Consider the following 18,045-nt stretch of genomic DNA (forward strand, 5'->3'; position numbering starts at 1 on the left):
CCCACCAAACTCAGTTCCAGTTGTGGACCCTAAAATAGCCCTATAACTTAGCTCTAGTCCCTCGCAGCTGTGGCCTGAGAGCAGCCCTGCCTGTACAGGAACCTGCAGAGAGACACACCTGTCTGAGTCCCCAGGGCAGGTCTGCCAGCATCAGTCCAACATCAGATCCTGAAACTTCCCTGAAACTGATCTTCAGCCTCTCTCAGCTGGAGTTCTGCCTGCTCAGAGACCCAGAGGGAACAATCCTCTGGGACTTTCTGTGCCCCTGTAGGCAGGCCTGATGTCCTCAGTGTTAATGAGGATCTTGAAATGGCTCTGTGAGTCCACTTCAACCTCTCTCAGGTTCAGTCTAAGAGCAGTTCTGTCTGCTCAGGGACCTGGAGGAAGACACACCCATCTGAGTCCCCAGAGGTAGGCCTGGAGAACTCAGTCTTGGTTGTGGACTCTGAAGCAACCTGTGACTTATTCCCAACACCTCTCAGCTGCAGTCCAGAATCAGTAATGCCTGCCTAGGAACTCAACAAGTGACCCAGTGAGAGCATTTCCAGGGACCTGGAGAAAACCACACCCATCTGTGCACCTGGTAGTAGGACTACCATCAGCAAACCCTGAAGTAGACCTTCATCCCAGCATCAGCCTTACTGATCAAGGTTCTGGAGGAAATTCATCTAGGGACCAGACAGGAACCACACCTGCTTGAGCCTCTGGTAACAGGCCCACCAATCATGGATCCCACTATAGACCCAACAGCAGCCACATAACCTGGCTCTAACACCACTTGGACAATCATGAAGGCAATCCCATCAACCCAGGGATCCAACAGGGGAAGGTTTTTCCCTGCCAGAAATAGTCTGTAAAGACTGAAAGAAGTCTTTGCTCCTTCGAATGCATAGATACCAATGCAAGGCTACACAGATAAAAAATCAGGCAGACATGATACCACAAAAGGAAACTAATAAAGCTACAGCAAACAACCTCAAAAAATAGAGATGTATGGGTTGTCTAAAAAGGAATTCAAAATAATTATCTTTAAGAAGCTCAATGAGATTTAAGAAAACATAGACAACTACTTGAAATTTGAAAAACAACAACAAACAAAATGAAACATTTAATAAAGAAATAGAAACAATGACAGTGAACTAAACAGGAGTCCTAGAGCTGAAAACTGACAGAACTGAATTCAATAGATTATCAATAGCAGACTCAGTCATGCAGAATAAAGAGTTACCAAACCCAAATAAAATTCATGTGAAATTAGGCAACTATAGAAACACAAAGAAAAAAAAGAATTAAAAAGAACAAAGAAATCATAAGAGACCTATGGAACACTATCAAGCATATGCATACATAAACTATGGGAGATCCAGAAGGAGAAGAGTAAGAGAAAGGATCGAAAGCTTACTTAAAGAAATACTGGCTGAAAACTTCCCAAATTTTGGGATAAATGTGGTTACACAGATTCATTTTCAATAGAAAAAAGCCTGGGTTTCAAAGAGATATCTACACCCACATGTTTATTGCAGCATTATTCACAATAGCCAAGATATGTAAGCAATCCAAGTGCCCCTTGATGAATGAATGGATAAAGTAAAGTGATATATACACAATGGAATAGAATATTACTTTGCCCTAAAAAAGAAAGAAATCCTGCCATTTGCAGCAGCATAGATAAACCTAGATCATATTATGCTAAGTGAAAGAGTCAGACACATAAAGACAAATATATGATCTCACTTATATGTGGAAAAAACAATCCTAACATTCACATGGAAGAACAAAGGGCCCCGAAGAGACAAAACAATCCTGAGCAAAAAAAATAAATAAAGCTGGAGGCGTAACACTACCTGACTACAAACAATGGTACAAACCTATAGTAAACAAAACAGCATGGTACTGGCATAAAAATAGACACATGAACCAGTGGACAGAATGGAGAATGTAGACATCAACCTATACATCTGATCTTCAACAAAGGCACCAAGTCTATACATTGGGGAAGAGACCGACTCTTCAGCAAATGGTCCTGGGAAAATTGGACATTCATATGTAGGAGAATGAAACTAGACACGTACTTATCACCATATACCAAAATCAACCCAAAATGGATTAAAGAATTAAACATACATCCTGAAACATTAAAACCCCTTAAAGAAAACACAGGGGAAACACTCCAGGAAATAGGATTCGGTACAGACTTCATGAATATGACCCCAAAAGCACAGGCAACTAAAGGAAAAATAAACAAATGGGATTATATAAAATTTAAAGGCTTCTGCACAGCAAAAGAAAGAACAGAACAAAAAGACAACCAACAGAGTGGGAGAAAATATTTGCAAAATATACATCTGACAAATAATCAATATCCAGAATATACAAGGAACTCAAACAACTTAACAGCAAAAAAGCAAGTAGCCCAATTTAAAAATGGGAAAAGGAGCTGAAAAGGCATTTCTCAAAAGAAGATATATGAGTGGCCAACAGACACATGAAAAAATTCTCAACATCACTCAGCATTTGGGAAATACAAATCAAAACCACACTGAGATACCATCTCACTCCAGTTAGGATGGCTAATATCCAAAGGACTGAGAATGACAAATGCTGACAAGGATGTGGAGAAAAAGGAACCCTCCTTCACTGCTGGTGAGACTGCAAAATGGTGCAGCTTTTATGGAAAGTGGATAGAGCTTCCTCAAACAATTACAGATAGATCTACCATATGACCCAGCTATTCCACTGCTGGGTATATACCCAGAGGAATGGAAATCATCATGTCGAAGGGATACCTGTACTCCCATGTTTATTGCAGCACTATTTACAATAGCCAAGAGTTGGAGCCAGCCCAAATGTCCATCATCGGATGAGTGGATAAGGAAACTGTGGTACATCTACACAAGAGAATACTACTCTGCTATTTAAAAAAAAAGTGAAATACTACCTGTTGACTAACATACCCTCTGCCAGAAAAGTAAAATGGCATTAAAGACCAAGATACACAAAATGGCACCTGAGAAAGTTTCACAGAAAACCCCCACCCAGAAAAATCCCCTAGCTGCCACATCACCTTCCCTCGCACGCAATTTTGCCTGCCTATGAGAAAGTCCCAGCTCAGCTTAAACCCCGCTCACTTCCCTCCCCTTCCTTCTTAGCCAATAGGAACAGTCCAGCTCAGCCTAACTGGATATAAAAGGCCCACCCGACTCTCCCTGCTGCTGCTCCCACTCTCGAGAGGGCAGCCCGCTGGTTCATTTTGCCTGCCTAATGCAGTTTGGTTGAGTCCCTGTCTCCTGGTGTGTCTTATTTTGCGCTTAGGCCGGGGTATTTCCTTTCACTACCATTTTCACAAACATAGATGTACTCAGAGAAAATTATATTAAGTGAAATAAGCCAGGCACAGAAAGAGAAATACTGCATGTTCTCATTTATTTGTGGAAGCTAATAAAAATAAATAAATATACAAACAAATAAATGGGGGAGACAAAACAATCACAATAATTCCTTGGACTTGCTAAGATAAGTGAACAGATATGATGTTGATGGAGGGGAAGAGGGAGGGAGGAAAAGGAGGAATTGGTAAAGGGAAGCAAAGATCAACTACATTGTATGTTGATAAAATAAAATAAACAAAAAGTGAAATTGGAGCATGGAGTATTAAAAGGTATCTGGGAAATTCTGAAACTAAATAAGATACATACCAGGTATGTAGAAAAGAGTTGCACCTGAGGGTGACTCATTGAAGGTGTGTGGGGACTGCAGTTCACAATAGGATGGGTGAATTCTTGTTTTCTGGCACCTTGAACATTTTACTCTACCACATAACACTGAAATAAAATAAATATTTGTGCTAGACCACATTTCATTCCACATTCTCATATAAGTCACAAAATATGTCATGTATCATTTAAGTTATTTATTCATGTTACTTTTTAACTTCTACTTGATTCTTTCCAAACACAAAACAGAGGTTGGGCAGAGATATATAGGAGGCTGCAGAGACGAAAGAAGCCCATTTCTCTCACCGTGAAAAGTAAGATCCTAACAACCTTTTTTTATAGCTGGTAGCATCCAAATCAACTATCTTCATTTTATAGGCAAAATTTCTGGGAAAATCAAGCTGAATTACTTCTAATTACTCAAATGTCCCTTATCTGTTTCAGTAAACGTAATTATATATTATAGACATTTTTTCTAGTGAGAGAAAGGCAGCCTTGGTGAACATCCCCAAGACTAAGATGCAGATGTAATGGTCTTAAGCTACCTTAAGCTTGCTGGATCCTAATTTTTCCACCTCTAGAATTAATGGAAAGCAACACTTACTATGTCCTTTGCTTTGTATTAGCTAAATCTCTTTTACTCTTCTCTAAAATGGATGGCCCATAATTGGGTCAACAATGTATGCGTTGTTGGAAGTTGAATGAATCCTTGTGGGTTGCCAGGATCACATTTGCTGTAGACTGGATGCCCCCCAACCTCACTGAAGCTTAATCTTCACTGTAAGTGCTGAGGGTGGGAAATCCTCTTATAGTAATTGAAAGGTGGGGCCTTGAAGAGGTGGTTAAATTGTAGGACCTGGCTTTAGTGAATGGATTAAAAATGCTGGTGAGGGGTGTGGTTCTGAGGGCTTTAACAGAAGAGAGGGGAGAGTCTGTCTTTCTCTCCCTTGCTCTCTCTCTCTCTGCTTCACCATTTTTGCAATGTGATACTCTGCCATCACAGAAGCCATCACCAAAGAGAGCCTTCACCAGATGTGTTCCCTGGACTTTGTATTTCCAGCCTGAATCTGTAAGCAATAAATTTCAGTTTCTTACAAAGTACCCAATCCGTGTATTTTGTTATAAGCAACAGAAACAGACTAAAACAGTATTAATAATTCATTGGTTTCTAAGGAGGACCTGCTCAAAAAGTCTGAGTCTAGTTTCACATCTATAATTAAATTATGAAGAAACTTTGAGCAAATTATGATTAAAAGAAGGATACTGATACTTGCCATCCCTACTAAAGGGAGTCTTGTAAAGCATTAAATTAATTATACAGGTGTATATGCACACATGCTTTCAATATCTGTATACACTTTTTAAAAAATTCTGTTGAATGCACTTTAAATATCAGGGTGATGTGTTTCCCTAAACCAGTTCCCAACTCTCCCATGAAAACTATTTAAATGAATAAAAGCTATATTAGGATACGTATCATAGAACTCCAAAAAGTGCATATTGCAATACCCTGTCCAACCATTCTACCTTCCTCTTGGATTGATCCACAATTCAGAAACCCTAAGGAATCATTTATTAATTTATGCACATATTTATTCATTTAGTCAAGAAAATTTATTGGTCCCCTACCAAAAGCCAGGTACTGTTCTTCTGCATGTTTTACAAGTGTGTTCAGGGAACATGGCAGTGAACAAAACAGATAAATAGCCGCACCCACTAGCTGGAGGAAGAGAAAAATAAATGAATAAGCAAACATATAAACATAAGTGTAAACAAATACATAAAAATTAAATGAGAGGATATGAAGTAAATACTATACCAGTTAAGTGCTAGAGAGAAGTGGAAAGCAGAGAAGAGAAATGAAGAAACTTAGTTGGTGAAGGTAGGTGACAATTTAAAGTTAAGTGATCCGTGAAGGTCGTATGGGGAAGGTGAAATTTGGGAAGAAACATAAAGTGGTTGTGGGTGAGAGTCATGTGCCTATCTGGGGAGAAAGTGTCACAGGTGGAGGCCACAACCTGATGTGAAAACCATGAGGCAAGAGTGTGCCCAGCATGTTCAGGGAACAGAGACCGCATCAGTGTGGGGGATGGAGGAAACACAGTGCAGAGGAGAAGGAAATGATGTAGGAAGGAAAGGGCAGACTCAGACTGTTAGGACTTAGGAGGCATTTGGGGGACTTTGGCTTCTGTTTTGAGTATGCCATTGAAGAAATTTGAGTGACATGCTTTACAGGATCTCTTTGGATGCCATGTTAATAACAGACTGTAGGACAGCAAGGCCATGAGAGGGTAGACCAATAATTCATTCACAGACGTGATTAACTCACAGAAGTGCCTCTTTCTCACTGAAGATATAGAGCAGGGATTGGCAAGAAATGGCCCACAAAGAAATGGCCCACAATGGATACAAAAATAAGGAGGTTACTCTAATAGGACTTCCAACTGATAGGAGGATGTATTGAAAGTCATAAAAGATCACCTAATCTTGTGAGATTTACAGCTTTATTTACATGTCAAGCAAATCGTATAAGTGCCAGATATTCATCTGAACTTCTGGATGCTTCTTTGAATTAAAAAGTTCACTAAGATGGCAGTGGCTGCAGTGGTTGGCACGGAGTAGCTGAGGTGGAAAAGGCGGCCACTGGGCCTTAGACAGCCGGGAAACTTGTGTACCCTCCTCTTGCCGTCTCTTAAGGGAGGACCGCTGCTGGTGGCCGGTCGTGGGGGTGGACCGCCACTTTGCCCTTGGCAGGAGAGGCTGCCTCATCTACAGGCAACAGCTTTGAAGTGTGGAGCAGGAAAAGAACTGTTTCTTAGCTGCAAAAGCAAGTCTCTAAACAGGGAACACGGCGCCAGGGCTGCTGTGGATGCAGACAGGAACCCAGAGGCCGGGGCCGCGCTGAAGATGGCCAGCTGCCCTATTCAGGATTCGAGGTTTCAGGCCGGCATAAAAGAAGATTCCTGGGAGTGCCCGAGCCACGCCACAGGACCGAGTGAGCAGCCCGAGGCGGCAGCAGCCGAGAACGGGGACGGTGACAACACAGAAGCAGAGAGGGAGGCACCCGACCCAGCACAGCCCTGTGAGTGACCCCCGGCCCGGCCCTGCTTGGGGGGCGGACACCCGCCCGGCTTCCGCCTGTCCCACCGGGCCACTCACCGGCCCCGGGGCTGCCTTCATTTTCTCAGGTGGTGGCGGCTGCAGCCCGGCTCGGCCAAGCCTGTCCTCTTTGCCCGGCTCGGCTCCTCACTGAGCCTTCCCACTTGCCTGCCACAGCGCAGGGCTTCCCGGGGCCTGTGGGCTGGCCCCCCCTTCCAATCCCTCCATGATTCTCTGGCGGGGTTAGTGGCATGGGGCATCCCCGGCCAGCGTCGGGAGGGCAAGGAAGTACGGGCTGGGCCGACTGTCACTCCACCACACCCTGGGCTCCAGCCCCCGGTAAACTTCCTGTTACAGGGAGGCAGATACCATCTCTGCAGCCACCAGTTCAGAAAAACGCCTAACCAATTTCTGGTTAGGAATAGTGTGGTCGGAGAGTTTCCGAGTTCACTTGAACGTGCGGGAGAGCTGACTGCAGGTGGGCACCAGACTCGGTCCGTGCTGGGGGGATTCAAAGGTGAACCATGTGCTGCAGGCTCCTCCACCAAGGAGCTCACGCTCTGGTGTGGGAAATAAGACAAGTACACAAATAACCGCGATACCAGGAGGAAGGTGATAAGTCCCGAGAAAGATCTACACAGTGCTACAAAGGGACCCAGAGCGACCGGTTGTCTGCGCCTAGCAGAAACCTGGTAGACCTCCTGGGCGAGGCGGTGCCGAGCAGGGTCTTGAAGGCCCAGTTGATAGACGAGGGCTGCAGAAGACACGTCCCAGCCCAGCCCAGTGCGCACAGAGTGGGGAGACGTCCAGCTAGGGGGGTGGAGACTCGACAGAAACCACACACCCTGTGGGGTCGCCACCGCATGATGCAACAGCCTGGGCCAGAGCGCACAGAACAGGGAGAAGTCCTGCACGGGAACTGGAAGCTCAGCAGAGACCACACACCCTGCAGTACCGCCCCGTGATCCAGCAGCCCATTAGAGTCCAAGCTGACCAGAGAGGTGGCTCCCCGGAGAGGCCCAAGACCCAAGGCAACCACACACACAAAGCACTAGAGGCCAACTGAGCAGTCACGGAGGTAGCCATACCAAATTGGCAACCACAGCAACATCTTAGTTAGTCAATAGTCTCAAGCTGGTGGACTGTGAAACCCCCTGCCACAATGAATAAACATCAAAAAAAAGATACCAGAAATACAAAAAATCAAGAAAGTACAAAAACCAAAAGTTAATAAATCTCAAACTCTAGATCCTATAGAACAAGAAGCCCTTGAAATGACTGACAAGGAATTTCGAGTGATAATTCTAAGGAAACTGAAAGAGATACAAGAAAATTCAGCTAGACATCATGATGAAATGAGGAAAAGTATGCAGGACCTGAAAGAGGAAATGTACAAGGAAATCAATGTCCTCAAAAAAAATGTAGCAGAACTTGCTGAACTGAAGAAATTATCCAGCGAAATAAAAAACACAACGGAGAGTTGAACCAGCAGGCTTGTCGAAGTTGAAGAGAGAACCTCTGAACTTGAAGATGGGCTGTTTGAAATAACACAAGCAGACAAAAAAAAAGAAAAAAGAATCAAAGACATTGAAGAAAATCTGAGAGAGATATCAGACAACCTTAAGTGCTCAAATATCCGAGTCATGGGTATCCCAGAAGGGGAGAAAAACAGAGATTGCATTGAAAACATATTCAACAAAACAGTGGCAGAAAACTTCCCAGGTATAGGAAAAATCACAGATCTTCAGATCCAGGAAGCTCAATGATCTCCAAACATATTCAACCCAAAAAGGCCCTCTCCAAGACATGTTATAGTCAAATTGACAAAACTCAGAGACAAAGAGAATCTTAAAAGCTGCAAGAGAGAAGCATCAAATCACCTATAAGGGAGCCCCAATCAGGCTAACATTAGACTTTTCATCACAAACCCTAAAAGCTAGAAAGGAATGGGATGATATGTTCAAAATACTAAAGGACAAAGATTGCCAGCCAAGAATACTCTACCCTGCAAGGCTATCCTTCTGAAATGAAGGGCAAATAGTATATTTCTCAGACAAACAAAAACTGCGGAAGTTCACTACCACACGACCACCCTTACAAGAAGGGCAAATAGTATATTTCTCAGACAAACAAAAACTGCGGAAGTTCACTACCACACGACCACCCTTACAAGAAATCCTCAAGGGAGTACTGGGTTTGGTTCCTGAAAAATAACTACCACTGCCATAAAAACACAAGAAAAATCAATACCCACTAGTATAATAAAAATGGCATTCATGAAGAGAAAACAAGCAAACAAAAACGCTATCTACAACCTAAGGAACCAACAAACACAGAAACCAAACAGTAAATCAGAAAGCAAGGAACAAAAGACACCTAAGACAACCAAACAACCAATAAAATGCTAGGAATAAATCAACACCTTTCAATAACAACTCTTAATGTAAAAGGCTTAAATTCCCCAATCAAAAGACACAGATTGGCTGACTGGATCAAAAAGGAGGACCCAACTATATGCTGCCTACAAGAGACCCACCTCACCCATAAAGACTCACATAGACTAAGAGTGAAAGGATGGGAAAAGATTTACTATGCAAACAGAAAAGAAAAACGAGCTGGAGTAGCTATTCTTATATCTGACAAAATAGACTTTAAACTAAAAACCATAAAAAGAGACAATGAGGGACACTACTTAATGATAAAATGACTGATCCATCAAGAAGACATAACAATCATAAATATGTACACACCCAATGTTGGAGCAGCCAGATTTATAAAACAAACTCTATTAGACCTAAAGAAGGAAATAGACACTAATACCGTAATAGCAGGGGACCTGAACACCCCACTGTCAATATTAGACAGATCATCTAGGCAAAGAATCAGTAGAGAAACACAAGATCTAAACAAGACTCTAGACCAATTGGAATTGGCAGCTATCTACAGAACATTCCATCCAACAACCTCAGAATATTCATTCTTCTCATCAGCACATGGATCATTCTCCAGGATAGATCACATATTAGGTCACAAATCAAGTCTCAATAAATTCAAAAAAATTGGAATTATCCCATGTATTTTCTCAAACCACAATGGATTAAAACTAGAAATTAATAACAAACAAAACTCTGGAAACTATACAAACACATGGAAATTGAACAGCATTCTACTTAATAACATAGGGGTCCAAGAAGAAATCAAGCAGGAAATCAAAAAATTTATTGAAACTAATGAAAATAATGATACATCATACCAAAACCGTTGGATACTGCAAAATCAGTATTAAGGGGGAAATTTATTGCATTAAATGCTCACCTCAGAAGAATGGAAAGTTGGCAAGTGAACAACCTAACACTTTACCTTAAAAAACTAGAAAAACAAGAACAATCCAAACCTAAACTTAGCAGACGGAAAGAAATCATTAAGATCAGAGCAGAACTGAATGAAATTGAAACCCAAAAAACAATACAAAAGATCAATGAATCAAAAAGTTGGTTTTTTGAAAAGATAAATAAAATTGACAAACCATTAGCATGGCTAACAAAAAAAAGAAGAGAGAAGACTCAAATAACAAAAATTAGAAATGAAAAAGGCGATATTACAACTGATTCATCTGAAATACAAGGAATCATTCGAGACTACTACAAAGAACTATACACCAACAAATTTGAAAATCTGGAGGAAATGGATAAATTTCTGGACACACACAAGCTCCCAAAACTGAACCATGAAGACGTAGAAAATTTGAACAGACCAATAACAATAAAGGAGATTGAAGCTGTTATCAGAAGGCTCCCAACTAAGAAAAGCCCAGGACCAGATGGATTCACAGCAGAATTTTACCAAACATTCAAACAGGAATTGACACCGATTCTTTACAAACTATTCCAAAAGATCGAAATGGACGCAAATCTCCAAAACTCATTCTATGAAGCAAACATCATCCTGATATGAAAACCAGGTAAAGATATAACCAAAAAAGAAAACTATAGGCCGATATCCTTGATGAATATAGATGCAAAAATCCTCACTAAAATACTAGCAAACAGAATACACCAGCACATACATAAAATTATTCACCACGATCAAGTGGGATTCATCCCAGGGATGCAAGGTTGGTTCAACATACGCAAATCAATAAATGTGATACACCATATTAATAAACTCAAACACAAGGAACATATGATCATCTCTATAGATGCTGAAAAAGCATTTGATAAAGTTCAGCACTCATTCATGACAAAGACCCTCTATAAGTTAGGTATAGAGGGAAAGTATCTCAACATAATTAAAGCCATATATGACAAACCCACTGCCAATATCATCCTGAATGGGGAAAAGCTGAAAGCTTTTCCTTTAAGAACAGGAACTAGACAAGGATGCCCACTCTCACCACTCCTATTCAACATAGTGTTGGAAGTACTAGCCAGAGCAATCAGAGAAGAGAAGGAAATAAAGGGCATCCAGATTGGAAAAGAGGAAGTCAAACTGTCCCTGTTTGCAGATGACATGATCCTATATATCAAACAGCCTAAAACCTCTACAAAAAAACTCTTGGAATTGATAAATGACTTCAGCACAGTAGCAGGATACAAAATCAACACACAAAAATCAGTAGCATTTCTTTTCTCCAATAGTGAACATGCAGAAGGAGAAATCAAGAAAGCTGCCCATTTACAATAGCCACCAAAAAAATAAAATACTTAGGAATTGAGTTAACCAAGGAGGTGAAAAATCTCTATAATGAGAACTACAAACCACTGCTGAGAGGAATTAGAGAGGATACAAGAAGATGGAAAGATATCCCATGCTCTTGGATTGGAAGAATCAACATAGTGAAAATGTCCATACTACCCAAAGTGATCTACAAATTCAATGCAATCCCCATCAAAATTCCAAAGACATTTTTCTCAGAAATGGAAAGAACTATCCAGACATTTATATGGAATAATAAAAGACCATGCATAGCCAAAGCAATGCTGAGCAAAAAAAATAAAGCTGGAGGCATAACACTACCTGACTTTAAGTTATACTACAAAGCTATAATAACCAAAACAGTATGGTACTGGCATAAAAACAGACACACTGATCAATGGAATAGAATAGAGAATCCAGAAATCAACCCACACACTTACTGCCATCTGATCTTTGACAAAGGCACCAAGCCTATTCACTGGGGAAGGGACTGCCTCTTCAGCAAATGGTGCTGGGATAACTGGATATCCATATGCAGGAGAATGAAACTAGATCCATACCTCTCACCATATACTAAAATCAACTCAAAATGGATTAAGGATTTAAATATACACCCTGAAACAATAAAACTTCTTAAAGAAAACATAGGAGAAACACTTCAGGAAATAGGACTGGACACAGACTTCATGAATACGACCCCAAAAGCACGGGCAACCAAAGGAAAGATAAACAAATGGGATTATATCAAACTAAAAAGCTTCTGCACAGCAAAAGAAACAATTAACAGAGTTAAAAGACAACCAACAGAGTGGGAGAAAATATTTGCAAAATATACATCTGACAAAGGATTAATATCCAGAATATATAAGGAACTCAAACAACTTGACCAGAAAAAAACAAGCAACCCAATTAAAAAATGGGCAAAAGAGCTAAGTAGGCATTTCTCTAAGGAAGATATACAAATGGCCAACAGACATATGAAAAAATGCTCAACATCACTCAGCATCTGCAAAATGCAAATCAAAACCACACTGAGATACCATGTAACCCCAGTTAGGATGGCTAAAATCCAAAAGACTCTGAACGACAAATGCTGGCGAGGTTGCAGAGAAAAAGGAACTCTCATACATTGTTGGTGGGACTGCAAAATGGTGCAGCCTCTATGGAAAATGGTATGGGGTTTCCTCAAACAACTGCAGATAGATCTACCATATGACCCAGCTATCCCACTGCTGGGAATATACCCAGAGGAATGGAAATCATCAAGTCGAAGGTATACCTGTTCCCCAATGTTCATCGCAGCACTCTTTACAATAGCCAAGAGTTGGAACCAGTCCAAATGTCCATCATCAGATGAGTGGATACGGAAAATGTGGTACATCTACACAATGGAATACTACTCAGCTATAAAAACGAATGAAATACTGCCATTTGCAACAACATGGATGGACCTTGAGAGAATTATATTAAGTGAAACGAGTCAGGCACAGAAAGAGAAATACCACATGTTCTCACTGATTGGTGGGAGCTAAAAATTAATATATAAATTCACACACACACAAAAAAAAAACCGGGGGGGGGGGAGAAGATATAACAACCACAATTACTTGAAGTTGATACGACAAGCAAACAGAAAGGACATTGTTAGAGGGGAGGGAGGAGAGGGAGGAGGGAGAGAGGTTTTGGTAAGGGGTAACAATAATCAACCACAATGTATATCGACAAAATAAGAGTTAAAATAAATAAATAAATAAAATATTCAACCTCTTGAGGTTTGCTCTTTGTGAGAGAAAATTTACACCAGACATGCCATTGTTTCGACTCAGGAAGTTGGGGTGGGCATTAAGCCTGCATCCTCAAGTGGTATTGAGCTCCTGGTGAAATATAAGAAATATGAGACAAAATTCCTGAAAACAAAATAGTAGCTAACCAGGGCTTAAGTACCAAATAAGTGCTTGTATATTTACCTATAATACATGAAATTACTGTACCTACATACTAAGTGTGTTCTCATTAGGAAATGAAAGGTATTTGAGACATAGGATTTTTGTTTTGTTTTGTTTTCTCACCAAGACTGTGACCTTCTGCACAGAATCTACATTTCACTAACATCTATATAACCAGTGACAAACACACCATCTGGCACACAATCAATACATCTGCAATGATTGAATTAACAGATGGAGATATGACTTTTTTCCAGATTAACACATTCTTAAGAAAGAGCCAAGACATGAGCCAATAGAAACATTTTGTTTCTAGTCACAGAGTGGCAACTGACATATAAATGACACAGAGAAGTGCTACCACAATTCACAGAAGGCATAAAAGTTCTCATGGGATTTGCAGAAGAAAAGCCATTGGAAGAAGAGGAAGATGGCTTTTGAGTTATTCAGGAAGAAGTCACAGAGAACCTAGATTTTGTCCTAAGCTTGAGTTTAAATTGAGACTGCAGTGTGGTGGTGTTATAGATAATGGTGATGGCATCAACTTACACTGAGACTTGTAGAGATTATGAGGGTTGTCCTAGATCCCAAAACAAGTACATCTTAAACTGAAAATTTAAAAAGCCAAGCTGTTTCTGAGGTGCCATGTTGCTTTTGACAGTCATTTTTTGCTGGAGTGCTGGAAGTGGGCTCTAGATGGAGGGTAGGAAATAATGGCATTGCAGACTGGTGAAATGCATCTAAATGGCACTCTTGTCCTGCTATCCATGAATGTGGAGAGCTCATGAAATTGTTCAGTGACAAGACTAATGGGGGAGAGTGACTGCAGAAAAATGGTAGACTAGGAAACTCCAACCTCTCCTTCCCCCATGGAAACACCAAAAAGTTAACCAGAAATTGGCTGAACCAACTTTATCAGAGCCCTGAAATACAGTCAAAGGATTACAGCCAATGAACACATGCCCAATTAGGAAAAACAAAGAAACAAAAAACCCAAAAAACAACATTTTTAAATAGTAGGAAGTTTTTTGTTTTCATTTGGTTGGGTTGCCTTTGCCCCAACCCCCTTTTCCTCCCTGGTATATCATGGCCTGGTGTGGAAGAGGTGGCATCTCAGTTACTCCTTCCCTCCCTTAAGCTGGACAGAGCAGAGAAGACCTTATTTGCAGAATTCTACCTCTCCAGGTGGTGCTTAAAGGAGTGGTCTCTGTTTCACCTAACTCAGCTCTCAGGCAGAGAAAGTGTCAGGCACTGCCTGTGAAAGATATAGGAAAACTACATACCCGAAGATGCCTGAGACAAGAGATTATAAGTGGAGACATACAATAGACTATTTAAAGACCCAAAGAAAGTCTAGGGTTAGACTCTGGGAAATTAGGACTTTTAACAGCAGTGGTGGATATGGGACAATTGAGAAAGCCACCTTTAGACCCAGGCAAGATGCACACTCAGAAGAGATCTGAGAAGAACTTTAGCTTTAACCTTTAGCTTATCCTTAGGCTCAGAAAAAATCCAGCTAATCAGCTCAGGACTGCCCAACACAGTCAGTCAGCAAAAACTGTGTTTTGAGGCTTTTCTTCAAATGCCCAATTTACAACAACAAAATCACAAGATACACAAAGAAACAAGAAAGCATGACCCATTTAAAGGAACAACTGATAGAAACCATTTCAGAGGAAGGTCAGACACTGGACTTACTAGATACAATCTTCAAAACAACTGTCTTAAATATTCTCAAAGAACCAAAGGAAAATATTGAAAAAGAAATAAAGGAATTCAGGAAAACTATATGGGAACAAAATGAGAATATCAACAAAGAAATAGCAGTTACAAAAAGCAATCACTCAGAAACACCGGAGCTGAAAAATACAATAACTGGACTGGAAAATTCACTAGAGGTGTTCAACAGAAGATTGTAGCAGACAGGATAAAGAATCAGTGAAGTCAAAGATAGCACATTGGAAACTATCCAGTCTGGGTAGCATAAAGAAAAAGGAATGAAGAAAGTGAAAATAGCTTAAGTTACTTCTGTGACACCATCAAGAGGAACAATATAGGCATTATGAGAGTTTCAGAAGAAGAGAGAGTAAAAGGGCAGAGATTATTTGAAGAAATAGTGCCTGAAAACTTCCCAAATTTGATGAAAGATATGAATCTAGAAATCCAAGAAGCTCAAGTAAGATAAACCCAAAGATACCTACACTGAAGCATATTATCAAAACTACCAAGAGACAACAAAGAACATCTTGCAAAGCATAGGAGAGAAGTGACTCATCATGTACCAGCCATCATTAAAAAATATTAGAAATTTTGGAATCCAGGATTGGTGGGGAGATATATGTAAAGTGCCCCCCAAAAATTGTCATGTGAGAATTGTACGTACAGCAAAACTGTCTGACAAAAATGGGGGAAAACCTTAGACATTCCTAGATAGTCATGAACAAAAGCTGATGGAGATTATTAGCACTGGAGCTGCTTTACCAGAAATGTTAAAGGGAGTCCTGCAGATTGAAATAGAATGACTGCAAGCATTAACTCAAAGACAGTATAATTCCAACTCTTTCAAAAAATTGAAGAAAAGGAAATACTGTTCCAGCACATTCCATGAGGCCAGCATTGCCCTGATGTTGAAGCCAGAAAAAAACACTATAAGAGAAGAAAACCACGAGGCCAAGATTCCTCAAGAATATTGATGCAAAAATCTTCAACAAAATGCTAACAGAGTCCAGCAGCCTATTAAAAGCATTATATACACCATGACTAAGTGGAATTCATTTCTAGAATGCACTGTGGTTCGATATGTAAAAACCAATTAAGTACACCACACTGACAGAAGGATGAATCCAGTAAAGTAAACTAGATGCAACTGATGCAGCAGAAGCATTTGACAGAGTTCAAAACCCTTTCATGATCAAAATCCCTCAATAAACTTTGAGTAGAAAAGAACCATTACCGAGCAAGGGGTCCCTGCCCAACACACACAGAAGCCAATACTATTGTATCAAGTTTTGAGAAAAGAAAAGGCGTTGTTTTTTTTTTTTTTTTTTTTTTTAGATTGACTAGCAAGGAGACTAAAGTCAAGGTGCTCTCAAATCTTTCTCTCTGACCCAGGGTTGGGCTGATTTTAACTGTCACTGGGCAAGATTGATTGGCTAGCTTTGAGTCAGGCCATATGACTGGGCAAGAATGGACTGAATATCTCTGGGTCAGGCCATGTGTAACAATGAGGCAAAATATATTGGCTACCTCCTAATCAGTCCACATGACAGGTTGTAAGTTGATTCTCTGCTCCAAGTCAGTCCATCCATGGTGATGAAACTTATGATTGCTGGATTTTCCTTGCTGAAGGAACTCTGGCTTTCAAAACAGCTCTGGTGTTTCACCTTCCAGCTCTTGACTTCCACAGATGAAAGACAAGTGGTTCCTGAGGGGCTTGAGGCCTTCTGGTGAGCAGGGCCCTTCTCTCTGTGTGTGCTAAGCTTACATCCTGCAAGACAACTTGTAAGACAACTTGAGATGGGGAGGGGGAGTTTGAACTTATTTTAGGTGGTTTCATTTGCTCCTTTTCTTTTTACATTCTCCAATCTTGATGGAATGGGAGGCAATGGCAACTCTATCTAATTCCTGTTGGAAACGGGTGCAAGTCAGGGAATGAGGGAAGAAACTGTTTTGCACTTAATTGTAGATATTTACATGTAGGCTGGAAAATCATCACATTGTCAGGTGATTTGCATTTGTAAGACAGGCAACAAGTAGCGTTTTATGAAGAAAAAAATAAATCCCAATATACATAATATTATGATTCCAGCTTGAGCAAGTCCTCAAAGGTAGATCCCTATGGGATCCATGAAAACATGTTCTCTAATTGATTAAATCCATATTCCTCAAGGGACACTTGCTGGAACCAAGTGGCTTGTTGTCTAATCTTATGCCAATATTGCTTAATCAACCTAGGCAGAAGAGTTCATGGAAACACAACAAGATGTATTAGCCACAGTATAAATACTTCCTTGTTGAGCTAGTATATAGTCGAGTGCTATTTTACCTAAAACAACCTTAGCTAAGAAATCTAAGCTCTGTTGTTGAGAAAGTCATGCCTGTGCAGTTTCACTGGCATGCATTTTGAAGGTGAGGCAAAGATTCCTGAGAACATGTTCATGGGCTGCTCTACCCCCCCAAAGGTAATGGTGTCCATCCATAGGGGTATCTAATCAAGTCCCCTTGAGAGTCAGGGAACTGCTTATCTCTTGTCTCCCAAACTGAATTTCCATCAATATGGATCTTCTAGCTCTGGGGAAAGAAAAGTTTAAAGAGCTAGGTCAATGTTGGGCTCCACTCAGCCTGCGTATGGAAAAAGGAGAAGTTAAATATCCCAACACACAAGTGCCTCCTACACTTCAACTGTTAAGACACCTGTAAGCCCATGGGGTACCTCAGTGCCCTTCACATATAGATAACCTGGAGGAGCACAGGGGACACCAGACAAGTTGAACCTTCTTTTGTGGAAAGTTCTTTCTCTTCCAGTATTTCAGGAAGGGCACTGAATTCAGTTACTGACCTCTTTGATCTCTGGTTATTATAGAAAATATTGC

The sequence above is a fragment of the Cynocephalus volans genome, chromosome 16 (genome assembly GCF_027409185.1).
Source record: "Cynocephalus volans isolate mCynVol1 chromosome 16, mCynVol1.pri, whole genome shotgun sequence".
Lineage (NCBI taxonomy): Eukaryota > Metazoa > Chordata > Mammalia > Dermoptera > Cynocephalidae > Cynocephalus > Cynocephalus volans.